This window comes from Mus musculus, chromosome 4, assembly GCF_000001635.26.
Source record: "Mus musculus strain C57BL/6J chromosome 4, GRCm38.p6 C57BL/6J".
Taxonomy (NCBI): Eukaryota; Metazoa; Chordata; class Mammalia; order Rodentia; family Muridae; genus Mus; species Mus musculus.
Window position 1 is genome coordinate 5,711,219 of NC_000070.6, and position 13,773 is coordinate 5,724,991.

At 42.6% G+C, this 13,773-nt stretch overlaps 1 protein-coding gene across 5 annotated transcripts in view; it reads left to right on the top strand.

Annotated features, from left to right (window-relative positions):
• The window catches only part of Fam110b (family with sequence similarity 110, member B), a 157,093-nt gene that overhangs the window by 67,210 nt on the left and 76,110 nt on the right, over nt 1–13,773 (top strand). The window contains exon 1 of one of the 5 annotated variants that reach the window (XM_030253518.1): nt 13,088–13,267. The exons of 3 other annotated variants lie outside the window; for them this stretch is intronic. The gene's annotated coding sequence lies outside the window, so the exon portion shown is untranslated. Of the gene's footprint in view, nt 1–13,087; nt 13,293–13,773 lie in introns of those variants that run through there. One more of the 5 variants, NM_001355716.1, reaches the window with a different exon arrangement.

A 13,773-nucleotide genomic window follows, 5' to 3' on the forward strand; every position in this document is an offset into this window, starting at 1 on the left:
GATTTTAGTGGGATTGCTTCCAGCTTCTCTCCATTTACTTTGATGTTGGCTACTGGTTTGCTGTAGATTGCTTTTATCATGTTTAGGTATTGGCCTTGAATTCCTGATCTTTCCAGAACTTTTATCATGAATGGGTGTTGGATCTTGTCAAATGCTTTTTCTGCATCTAACGAGATGATCATGTGGTTTTTGTCTTTGAGTTTGTTTATATAATGGATTACATTGATGGATTTTCGTATATTAAACCATCCCTGCATCCCTGGAATAAAACCTACTTGGTCAGGATGGATGATTGCTTTAATGTGTTCTTGGATTCGGTTAGCGAGAATTTTATTAAGAATTTTTGCATCGATGTTCATAAGAGAAATTGGTCTGAAGTTATCTATCTTTGTTGGATCTTTCTGTGGTTTAGGTATCAGAGTAATAGTGGCTTCATAAAATGAGTTGGGTAGAATACCTTCTACTTCTATCTTGTGAAAAAGTTTGTGCAGAACTGGAGTTAGATCTTCTTTGAAGGTCTGATAGAACTCTGCACTAAACCCGTCTGGTCCTGGGCTTTTTTTGGCTGGGAGACTATTAATAACTGCTTCTATTTCTTTAGGGGATATGGGACTGTTTAGAAGGTCAACTTGATCCTGATTCAACTTTGGTACCTGGTATCTGTCCAGAAATTTGTCCATTTCGTCCAGGTTTTCCAGTTTTGTTGAGTATAGCCTTTTGTAGAAGGATCTGATTGTGTTTTGGATTTCTTCAGGATCTGTTGTTATGTCTCCCTTTTCATTTCTGATTTTGTTAATTAGGATTTTGTCCCTGTGCCCTTTAGTGAGTCTAGCTAAGGGTTTATCTATCTTGTTGATTTTCTCAAAGAACCAACTCCTCGTTTGGTTAATTCTTTGAATAGTTCTTCTTGTTTCCACTTGGTTGATTTCACCCCTGAGTTTGATTATTTCCTGCCGTCTACTCCTCTTGGGTGAATTTGCTTCCTTTTTTTCTAGAGCTTTTAGATGTGTTGTCAAGCTGCTAGTATGTGCTCTCTCCCGTTTTTTCTTGAAGGCACTCATAGCTATGAGTTTCCCTCTTAGAAATGCTTTCATTGTGTCCCAAAGGTTTGGGTACGTTGTGGCTTCATTTTCATTAAACTCTAAAAAGTCTTTAATTTCTTTCTTTATTCCTTCCTTGACCAAGGTATCATTGAGAAGAGTGTTGTTCAGTTTCCATGTGAATGTTGGCTTTCTGTTATTTATTTTGTTATTGAAGATCAGCCTTAGTGCATGGTGATCTGATAGGATACATGGGACAATTTCAATATTTTTGAATCTGTTGAGGCCTGATTTGTGACCTATTATGTGGTCAATTTTGGAGAAGGTACCATGAGGTGCTGAGAAGAAGGTATATCCTTTTGTTTTAGGATAAAATGTTCTGTAGATATCTGTCAGATCCATTTGTTTCATCACTTCTGTTAGTTTCAGTGTGTCCCTGTTTAGTTTCTGTTTCCATGATCTGTCCATTGGTGAAAGTGGTGTGTTGAAGTCTCCCACTATTATTGTGTGAGGCGCAACGTGTGCTTTGAGCTTTACTAAAGTTTCTTTAGTGAATGTGGCTGCTCTTGTATTTGGAGCATAGATATTCAGAATTGAGAGTTCCTCTTGGAGGATTTTACCTTTGATGAGAATGAAGTGTCCCTCCTTGTCTTTTTTGATGACTTTGGGTTGGAAGTCAATCTTATCAGATATTAGGATGGCTACTCCTGCTTGTTTCTTCATACCATTTGCTTGGAAAATTGTTTTCCAGCCTTTCATTCTGAGGTAGTGTCTATCTTTTTCTCTGAGATGAGTTTCCTGTAAGCAGCAAAATGTTGGGTCTTGTTTGTGTAGCCAGTTTGTTAGTCTATGTCTTTTTATTGGCGAGTTGAGACCATTGATGTTAAGAGATATTAAGGAAAAGTAATTGTTGCTTCCTGTTATTTTAGTTGTTAAAGGTGGCATTCTGTTCTTGTGGCTGTCTTCTTTTAGGTTTGTTGAGGGCTTACCTTCTTGTTTTTTCTAGGGCGTTGTTCCCGTTCTTGTATTGGTTTTTTTCTGTTATTATCCTTTGAAGGGCTGGATTCGTGGAGAGATAATGCGTGAATTTGGTTTTGTCGTGGAATACTTTGGTTTCTCCCTCTATGATAATTGAGAGTTTGGCTGGGTATAGTAGCCTGGGCTGCAGTTTGTGTTCTCTTAGTGTCTGTATAACATCTGTCCAGGCTCTTCTGGCTTTCATAGTCTCTGGTGAAAAATCTGGTGTAATTCTGATAGGCTTGCCTTTATATGTTACTTGACCTTTTTCCCTTACTGCTTTTAGTATTCTATCTTTATTTAGTGCATTTGATGTTCTGATTATTATGTGTCGGGAGGAATTTCTTTTCTGGTCCAGTCTATTTGGAGTTCTGTAGGCTTCTTGTATGTTCATATGCATCTCATTCTTTAGATTTGGGAAGTTTTCTTCAATAATTTTGTTGAAGATGTTTGCTGGACCTTTGAGTTGAAAATCTTCATTCTCATCCACTCCTATTATCCGTAGGTTTGGTCTTCTTATTGTGTCCTGGATTTCCTGGATATTTTGAGTTAGGATCTTTTTGCATTTTCCATTTTCTTTGATTGTTGTGCCGATGTTCTCTATGGAATCTTCTGCACCTGAGATTCTCTCTTCCATCTCTTGTATTCTGTTGCTGATGCTCAAATCTATGGTTCCAGATTTCTTTCCTAGGGTTTCTATCTCTAGTGTTGCCTCGCTTTGAGTTTTCTTTATTGTGTCTACTTCCCTTTTTAGGTCTAGTATGGTTTTGTTCATTTCCATCACCTGTTTGTATGTTTTTTCCTCTTTTTCTGTAAGGACTTCTACCTGTTTGATTGTGTTTTCCTGTTTTTCTTTAAGGACTTGTAACTCTTTAGCAGTGTTCTCCTGTATTTCTTTAAGTGATTTATTAAAGTCCTTCTTGATGTCCTCTACCATCATCATGAGATATGCTTTTAAATCTAGGTCTAGGTTCTCAGGTGTGTTGGGGTTCCCTGGACTGGGCGAAGTGGGTGTGCTGGGTTCTGGTGATGGTGAGTGGTCTTGGTTCCTGTTAGTAAGATTCCTCCGTTTACCTTTCGCCATCTGGTAATCTCTGGAGTTAGTAGTTATAGTTGACTCTGTTTAGAGATTGTTCTTCTGGTGATTCTGTTACCGTCTATCAGCAGACCTGGGAGACAGATTCTCTCCTCTGAGTTTCAGTGCTCAGAGCACTCTCTGCTGGCAAGCTCTCTTACAGGGAAGGTGCGCAGATATCTTGTATTTGGACCTCCTCCTGGCCGAAGAAGAAGGCCCAAAACAGGACCTTTCTCAGACAGTGTGTTGCTTTGGCAGTTCCCAGGTGGTACAGACTCTCACCTAAGCAGACTAAATTCCTAAGTTCCTTGGAGTCCCGGGACCAAGATGGCGACCGCTGCTGCTGTGGCTTAGGCCGCCTCCCCAGCCGGGCGGGCACCTGTCCTCCGGTCCGGACGGTGGCTGGCTGTCCCCGGCCCACACAGGGTGCTGCCTCAGCCCCTCTGTGCTTCTGCCTGTTCCAGAGGCTGTCAGGTTCTCTGGCGCACCCTCTCACCTGTTCAGACTAATTTCCTAAGTTCGGCGGGTCCCGGACCAAGATGGCGACCGCTGCTGCTGTGGCTTAGGCCGCCTCCCCAGCCGGGTGGGCACCTGTCCTCCGGTCCGGAAGGTGGCCGGCTGTCCCCGGCCCACACAGGGTGCTGCCTCAGCGCCTCTGTGCTTTCGCCTGTTCCAGAAGCTGTCAGGTTCTCTGGCGCACCCTCTCACCTGTTCAGACTAATTTCCTAAGTTCGGCGGGTCCCGGACCAAGATGGCGACCGCTGCTGCTGTGGCTTAGGTCGCCTCCCCAGCCGGGCGGGCACCTGTCCTCCGGTCCGGAAGGTGGCCGGCTGTCCCCGGCCCACACAGGGTGCTGCCTCAGCCCCTCTGTGCTTCTGCCTGTTCCAGAGGCTGTCAGGTTCTCTGGCGCACCCTCTCACCTGTTCAGACTAATTTCCTAAGTTCGGCGGGTCCCGGACCAAGATCTATCTGTCATATTCTTGTATGTGTAAGAGAAATGGAAAGTTTCCCTCCGAGGGAATCTGCCTGCAGTGGAATTAAGGTAGCTCTCTAAACAGGGCACTGGCTGACAGAGACCCTGAACAGACATTTGAGAGGTATATAATCAAATTTGAGTTCCCTTCCAATCAGACTTTGAATATAAAATAAAAGAGAAGCCTAAGAAATGATAAAGTATCCTGCAATTCACTTCCAGGGCTAGTAACACACACATGATAAAAGTAATACAGGAATAAACTTGTCTCTCTCTTATGCTTATTCTGCTGGGTCCTCTTTGTTTAGAATGGTGCCCTCCGTATGTATGCAGCCACAACCCACAGCTCAGAGGAAGATTTTCACCAGAGACACACAGGCTATCCCAACAATGTCTAAAGGAACTGCTTTTATTGTGTCCATAGTGTGTATATTGTTCACCTAAGAAAGATCCTTAAATACGTGACACAGATTTATATCTTTATTTAGAAACTATTCTCTGGTTCCTTCTTTCAAGAGAGTATTATTTTTTATGTAACTACATCATTCTTGAAGGACACAATACTTTTCTTGTTCAAATTACTGAGTGATGAATGCTGTAGAAGACTAACACTCCTGAAATGAAAAGGGTACGATAGTTATTGCCAATGCTCTTAACAGGATTATGTGACCAGGAAAACTGTTTCCTTGCTAGAAAGGAACTTTGAACAGGACATGTACCTGTATTATTATGTATAAGCAGGGGACACATGGCGCACCCAGATACAGGTCATGAAAAGCATAGCATTCTGAAACGAAACTGCAGGTGGTTATTTTATATTGAAAAAAAAAACAGTTTTGGGCTTTATAGATAATTACATATTTAGCCTTTGTACTGGCTAGTTTTATGTCAACCTGACACAAGCTAGAGTCATCAGAGAGGAGGGAGCTGCAGTTGAGAAACTGCCTACATAAGATGGGCTGTAGGCAAGCCTGTCAGACATTTTCCTAATTTGTGATTGGGGGAATGGTCCCAGGTCATTGTGGGTGGTGCCCTCCCTAGGCTCATGGCCCTGGGTGTTATAAGAAAGCAGACTGAGAAAGCCCGTAAGCAGCACCCTCCATGGCCTCTGCATCAGCTCCTGCCTCCATGGCCTCTGCATCAGCTCCTGCCTCCATGGCCTCTGCATCAGCTCCTGCCTCCATGGCCTCTGCATCAGCTCCTGCCTCCATGGCCTCTGCATCAGCTCCTGCCTCAGGTTCCTGACTTGAGTGGGCCGTGCTGTAACTGCTTTTGATGATGAGCTGTTATATGGAACTGTGAGCAAAATAAACCCTTCCCTCCCAAGTTGTGTTTGGCTGTGGTGTTTCATCACAGCAATAGCAACCTGGATGCAGATAGCCTTGCAGACGGGATACAGCTCAATGTGCTTGAAGGCAAATTTCTGTTAAGGAAATCCCATTTTCTCATTATTTTCCTTTGTAGAACTTAAAAAAAAAATGTCCTGAAAAACAGTGAAATTAACCATAAAACACACATAAATGGAAATATCTTTATGATATTTGAGACATAGAGAACTATTATCTTCAAATGTCACTGAGCTATGATTCACAGGGTTTCCAAAACTGTGGAAGTAAAATTGTAGTCAGTATAAGCTGGCACAGGGATGACTGCCGTTGGCTTTCTTTCCCCCGTCTTACTTCAATTCCTAGGATAGTAGTAACAAACCATAAAGCCTCAGAAAGACACCCAAGTTCCAGTCCATCTGGAGTCATGCTGATGTTTCTAACTTTTTACGCAAATCAATTCCTTTCCATTTTCCCCATCCCTTAGACTTGTCAGATTCTTCTGAGACTCTCAACTCAGGCTACGTGATCCAAGTGTATAAGGATCTCTTTGGGTAAAAGGAGAGAGGTGTCTTGAGATCTAAGGGATGAGATAGCTGAGGCTTACATAGCACTGAGGACTGCATTAGCGCCAGCAGTCCCTTTCCCTAGTGCCTCTGGTAACCAACAAATTTGCACACAGCTCCAAGCGGAGCACTTTCTTCCCAGCGCACTTGCTTGAGTGACAGTTGGGAATGGTGAGCCCATCAAAATCCTGTTCCTGAGGTCATCTTTACAAACTGTTTAGTGGAGCCAGACTGTACTGCATAGACTGGTGGTGAGCCAGATCAGTCCAGCAAGGCACGAGGCAGCAAGAATCAGCCCCCTGGAGCTGCACGGTTGCTACTAATCACAACTGGTCACCTAGGCACTGACAGTCTAGTGCAGTGCTAGAGCTCATGCTCCGATGCCTGGGCTCGGTCATGCCTAATGATGCCTTCTAGAATTTTGTTACTTTCTTGATTCTAAATTGGAGGATTCCATTTTATAAAATATTTATGCTTAATGTAGTATAATAATGTATAAAATGAAACAGTTCAGATACATCCATTATCTCTACTATCTAGACATGAAAATTACACACCCAGCATTTTTGTAAGACCTTTATGTATACATAAAGTCATAGAGCTACATGTAGCTGTAAAATGATGTGGCCATGCCATCCTAGTGGAAGAGAGGGTAGAAAGGATGTAAGCTGGCTGCTGGGGAGGATGGCATGGATGCCTGGCCACTGCCCCAATGCACTCACAGCAAATGTGTTTACAGCACAGAGCCTATGCAAGCCTGGGTCCTCCATCGTTCAGTCCTGGGTGGATGAGGTAGGTGTGGGTCCCTGCTCCCTGAAAGGGAGTTGTTAGCAGCCTGAGAGCTGTGGGAGAGGGAGTCACCACCCTCAGTGGTGTGCCACTGATGGGTTGCACAGGCTCCAGGGGCTAGGCGCACATGCATACCCATGGCAGGGCTGTGGTTTAGCTCAGTGGGTCATAAAGTAAACAAAACTGAAACCAGACAAAAACCAAAATAACATGAAAGAGGGAGGTGGGCTTGTTTGGGGCAAGGCCAGGTGAAGTGGGGTAAGGAGGGGGAAGCAGGATGAGTGTGCTAAGAAGGCAGTATGCGTGTGTATGCACTTGTCAAAGTGTCTGCGTTCAGTCTCGGTCCTGGTGCACAGCCTGACTTCCTGGCTTCTCACACCCGGGACTGGTGACACCTCTGGAGAACATGCTTTGTTTCTTTTCTTTCTCTTTAGTTTTGTTAACATTCTATCATTTATTTAGTCAATTGACTGTTGCTGACTATTAAGCATTTCAGGAGTTTTATGGCTATGGCATTTCAAAAGATACTGTGAAAGCTACCCCTTTTGTGGGGTAAACACATGTCCAGTATTTCTTCAGGCAGAGTTTTCAAACATGGAATAGCTGAGGGTAAAAATATAAACCTTTCAGGATTTTTTTCTCAATTGCCCTGAAAAATGTGTGTGCTTGCTTGTGTGTGTGTGTGCTTTTGTGAACTTCGAAACTTCAAGACACATCAAATTCTTGTGTTCTGCTGAGGGCCTGGGGCTGAGACATTTGTATACTTCCATTCAGATCTTTTTTTTTTCTAACAATATTGTGTTATTTGTCATTTTGAATTAGTTTTGTTATCCGTTAGAAGTTAATCTACCAAAGTTATTAACTAGAAAACACTGTTAGGAAACTATGCAATGATACTACTCTAGCAATACAATATTGCTAGAGCACTTAGCATTTGATTTCCAAATTCTTGAAATGACCCTTTCAGATAGTAATTGTTTAGATTCCTATTCCCTTCAAGTTCTAGGGAAGTTCTCACATGAATAGCAAATGATGTTCTGTAATTATAGATGTACTTTGATTAAGATCTAAATGGTCAGCCTCCCTATGTGAATATGTAAGTATGCAGGCCCATAAAGTTTCCATGAACTATCGTCTTAAAGTAGCAGTGTGCACAACTCATGACTCATGTGCCTCAATGGTGAGCAAGACATGCAGAGATGCATTAAAAAGACAGTGGTGCTGATACTGCACAGGGCTAAAATTAGAGGAGTCTTCAAGCAACTGAGGCATGTGGGTCTTCCATGGCAAGCCCAGCTAAAATGTGTGCATGCTTTTTTGTTAAGAGTTTTTTGTTCTCTGTGTCTGAGAATGGCCTTGAACTTTGTGTTGTGCAGGATGTCCTTAAATGTGAAATTCCCCTGCCTCTGCCACCAAGTGCTATACGATTACAAGTGTGCATCACAATGCTCAGACACTTGTTCCTTTTTTTTTTAATATTTAAATTCCACTGTAATGTTTCATTATCACTGTAGCAGGAGCCCAGTAAGATCCTTTATGGCACACAGAGGTTAGTGATGACAGACAAGGACCTGTGAAGATGCTGTGAACATCCAAAGCATTCCGTGACTTAAGGATAGAGGGATAGTGAGTGTCCAGTGATGACACTGTAAATACTAATTTTTTATAATTATATTGCTTCATTGTTGCTAGGTTATTATGTATAATCGTTAGGAATCTGTGGTAGATTGTCTAATCATATCTGAAGATTGTGCCAATGGGGATTTATTATTGCTGTGTAGGAACAAACATGATGACTAGGTATATAGCTCTAGGTGGAGCACTAGCCCAGCATATTCAAAGAGACCCTTCTCTTCCTTCTAAAGAATAAATATATTAGACAGGGACTATATGGAAACAAATAGGATCCAAAGTCTGAGCTCTATCCATAACTACCCTGAGCCTGTTATCTCCTTTCTTCAATAAAAGTGGAAAAAAATATTCATCTGGAAGCATTTGGGGAAGCCTCTAGCTGAGGATAACAAGAACCTTCCAAACCAACATTAATGTCAAACCCTGTAAAAGTATCTTTTACTCTCCTGATTTAATTGTCATCTCTAAGGCTCACTGTCTCAGTCTGTTAACCTAGGTCTAGACCTGGAAGCTTATAGCCTTCATACAATCTTATCTAGGCCTAGAATGTTCTCAGCCTCTGTGGCGTACTGCGAATAAGCTCACCTTACGAGCTCTTTCTGAACTCTGATTCAAACAAGCTGACTGACTCAATCTGGCTTCTCTTGAGTTGCTCTTCTTGGCCTCAAACTTGGCAATCTGTTCTGATCTTCTGATTCCTTCTCATTCTCTGGCTCATTCTGTCATTATCTATTTCTGGCTCGTTCTCTCTCTGCAACCTGCCTTTCTATAACTGTCCTAGTCAAACTGCCTTCTTTGTTTCTTTCTTTCTTCCTTCCTTCCTTCCTTCCTTCCTTCCTTCCTTCCTTCCTTCCTTCCTTCCTTTCTTTCTTTCTTTCTTTCTTTCTTTCTTTCTTCTCTCTCTCTCTCTCTCTCTCTCTCTCTCTCTCTCTCTCTCGTAATTTCCCTTTTCCTTTCTCTTGTGAAAACTGGGCAGATCCTAGTCTGTCAAATTTTTCTCTGATTCATTACTTTCTTTCTTTGCCGCTCAATTAGACATTAGTTTCAAACATGGGTGCTTCCTTCTACAAAGTAACTTTACCTTGGGATTAAAGGTATATATTGTGAATCCAGCCAGAGGAATTAAAGGTGTGTGCTAAGACTGAGCCACATCACAACTAGAAATGGTTTTCCAGTAAACAACACAATCTCTTAGTTCACAGTGTGATCAAATATACTGCAACAAAACCCTGGCTTTTAACCACATTGTTTTTTAGAGTGCAAGCCCTAGAATTTTTCCAAGGGTAGAAAACTAACATGATTGTCTGGAAATTCTCATAGTCCTCATTCTCCAAGTTTATAAAACCAAAACAGAATTGGAGGAAACTGGAGAAACTGGGTGTACCTGGAAATCCTTGTGTCCTCATGAGGGCAACAGTAGAGACTGTGCTATCTCCTGCCCTAAGCCTGAGTGGGGTGCAGGATGGCTTGTGCATGGTGGAGGATGGCCTTAGTCAGGCTCCCTATTGCTATGCTAAAACACTATGTCCAGAAGCAACTTGAGGAGGAAAGAGTTGATTTACCTTGCTTATCTTGGGCTACAGTCCATTTAGAAAAGCCAAGGTAGAACCAGAAGCAGGAGCTGGGGAAATTGCTTACTGGCTTTCTCTCATGGCTTCCTCAGCCTGCTTTATCATACACCCCAAGACCACCTGCCCAGGGGTGGCCACATCTACAGTAGGCTGGTCCCTCCCACATCAATCACTGATTAAGAAAGTGCCCCTAGGCTTGGATCCTACAGGCTGATCTCAAGGATGCATTGTTTTGTTTGTTTGTTTGTTTCCTCTGTGGTTTCCTGTTTTCAATTAACTCTAGCTTGTGTCAAGTTGATGAAAGCAAAATAACAACAACAAAACAACAGCAACGAGAATAGGCCGGGATCATGGGAGACTGATACAAGAAAGGTCTACAGGAATAAGTCCAGCTATCATCTAGATTTCCTCAGGGCTTCTGTCACTCTTTTCCCACTTTGGCCTGGTTTTGTTTCCCTTCCTGTTGCACTTTCCAGCCTCTGTAGCCTCTCACGACCTTCACAACTTCTGAAGTTGTCATCACAGAGGCAGCAGAGAATGGTCCCCAATACTGAGCAGCCTCTTCACCCACATAGGTGCCTTCAGAATCCTGTGCTGCACTGCGGTTCACTGAGTCCTTAGTGCTCATTTGTTCATTAATAATGACACAGTGGCCATTTGTTTCCCTGTCAGTGTGGAAGCTCTGGTAGAGTCAGAACACTTCGTCCTGCATTGTTCCCCAGCTCAGCCTGCCTTTATACCTAGTGAAAAAAAATGCTTTTTTGTTTTCAAAATCAAGGATGAGTTGACTGAAACTCAAAAAGAAATGTTTCTTACCTGTGTGTGCATGTGCGACGTGCAGCACTTGTGTACACATAGAGGTACAGATAATGCGTTACCTTGTTTCCCCTCACAGAGTGGCCTTATGAAAGACTACTGATGGATTGTTATTCTGGTTCAAACAAATATTGGAATCTGTTGGAGGTTAAGATCCAAGAAAGGACAGTTGCTTCCTTCTCTTGGAAAGTATCTGTTTAATGTCTTCAACAAAATAAGCAAGAAACAAATTAATCAAACAGCTTTTTAGTGCCTATTTTGAGCTAGCCGCCTGTTAAAGGAAGAGGAAGGTGGAAACTGTTAGATGCTTCCTAGATAAATGCTTAGAAGTGTTACTAGTCTGCATCCCACAGCCTGCAGGGAGCTGTGCTTCAGTCCAAGGGACCAAGGGAGCTCCTTCTAGATTTCTGCCTTATGAGAACTGTGATGGGCTCCGCCCGTCACTGCAATACGCCAGCAGCCACTTTCCCTGGCAAGCTTCTCTCCATCCTGTAGTTCCAGGTTGCTGTGGATGTCAGCATTCCTGCCTGAGCATCACTCATGAATCATTAGCCATGGGGATACATGAGTCAAGCCATTCCTCACGCTGGTTTCTTTTTCCAAAAGAGTCACGTGTTCTTGGTCAGTACTTGTTTTCCATTTCTCTTGATGATTCTTAGGAATATCTGAGCAAATTGCAGTGCCTGTGGAATACAGCAGCTCTTTGTGACAAGTTTTAGATAAATATCAAAAGAATGGAATGTGTGACAGTAAGAGATTTACACTGCATCCTTGAGGTGGAACTTGGCTTTGGAGAGCAGCCTGTTGTCCAGGAATTAAAAATGAGCAGACTTGCTCAGCTTTTCACCCTATAGAATCTGTCTGGAGGAAGGAGACTAATGCTGAGAGAAGCACAGGTCGGTTCATCTCACAGCTAACGTTGCCTTTACTAGGTGAGCTTGCTCTTTCTCTTCTTTCTAAATTGTAGCTCTGAAGTTGAATTTCTCGTTACAAAACCCAAGTACTTCTGAAATGTGTGTTTTATAGTCTACTCTGTATGTCATTAGTGAGATTCACTTATGTTTATAATTTCATAGAGATCACTGCATTGGTAGACAACCAAGAATGTTCCATACACAGAGGTAGGGAAATGACTCCAAACTTCAGTGAGTACTTGTGAAAGAACTGTGGTTGGTCAGGCTTGCTGTCAGCACCATCACCATTTATCATTTAATTATTTAATTATTTATTACTTCCCTTGATACAGTTAAGGAAGGGAGGAAAGGAGGGAGGGAGGGAGGGAGGGAGGGAGGGAGGGAGGGAGGAAGGAAGGAAGGAAGGAAGGAAGGAAGGAAGGAAGGAAGGAAGGTAGGTAGGTAGATAGGTAGGTCAAATTATTCCATAAAAAATGATTGCTTAATTTTGACCTCATGTGCTCACTGCTTAGAGCTCACTGGTAATAACCTTTTGTGTTGACTCCTTCTGTTATGTCTGAGAGGCAGAGACTAGATACTTGTTATGGGCCATACAACTTGGGAATGAAAGCTCTAGATCATAAGGCCAGGGAGCACACTACTAATGACAGCATATGCTTTTCAGTCTATACCAAGCTGCCTCGCACAGTACCTGGCTCCAAGGACAACATTTCTCAGAAAACTGTATAACAGGCAAATTCACCTTTTAGAATGACTTGCGATCACTTTTTCACTTTGATCTGTGAATTATTTATCATTATACTCAGGATTTTTGACACCTTGGTTAGCCTTTTTCCACTGTGGATGGAAATCTGCATGGCATTTTAAACTATATTGAAAAGAAATTAATTGATCAGCACTTTTGAAAATTAATGGCAAATTACTAATCATGGTAAATAAAGCTAGGCTTGGATTTTCTAGCTCCCTCACTAGTATGTCTGAGCCTCCAAATTGATGATAGTTCTTCAGTGCTGGGGTCTCAGTATAAGTTAGCAGGTAGCACACTCATTGATCTAAGTATTCTTTGTTTCACTAGATGAGAGGGAAATAAGAACACACTTTAAAATTCACTTACGGGTTAGGAGGTAATACATTAATCCTTAAAATGACAGAAAATCAAGATGATTGTGTCTGTGGGGTTTAATTTATTAAAATTTAATTTGCTCCGGTGCCTTGCTCCAGTAACTCTTGTGCTAGCAAACTAGCTATAATTAGATTAGCAGCCTGCTCAGTGCTGGTGACAGCCTGTGCCTCAGAGAGCATGTGCTGGACTCCGCATGTGCCTTATCCTCATTGGCTGGCGTTGCTGCTCACACGCTTGATAGGTTTCCACAGTAATCCTTATGCTGCATTAGAGACGTAGATACAGAGGCACTGTGCTGTGTTCTTGCAGAACATAGGCAAGGTGCATGGTTGGTTACATTAAAGAAGGAGTCCTACTCAGCAGAGCAGGTGTTCTTTGTTGCAAAGGCTCGGTGGAATAAGGACCTGCAGCTAGCTGCAGGCGGAGGTCAGTGAAGGAGTCTCAGTTCACGGTAATTACTCGAGTCTTTCTCTCTTCTGAGCAACACAGCCATGCATGAAATGAAGCGTGCTGATAGTGTCATCTGTCTAATTTGATCTTGCTTTGTTGACGCTGTCTGTGCACTGTGTATTAGTGCTCCATACTAATACACATTCTCGCAGGGAGAGATTGCTTGTCTGTTCATGGAGGAGCCTTGTTTTCACCTGAATGCAAGGGTGCATGTGCCTGGGAGTGATTCTCATTGGTTCTTTTCGGTTTGGGAAAGCCGGTGTTGCTTCTATTTAGGTGTCTTTGTTGGTGTATGTCAGGGCTGTTGACTTCACTTTGAGTCCTGACTCCCAGATAATTCGAAAACAAGGAGAATTTAGTAGATCATACTTTAATTAGAGGAAGGCAGAAGGCTTGTGAGTTGCTCTCTGGTTTTTAGCTGGAGAAGTAATGTACTATTGTTTCTTCACAGATGTGTGCAGCCTTCATTTTGGATGGGTTTC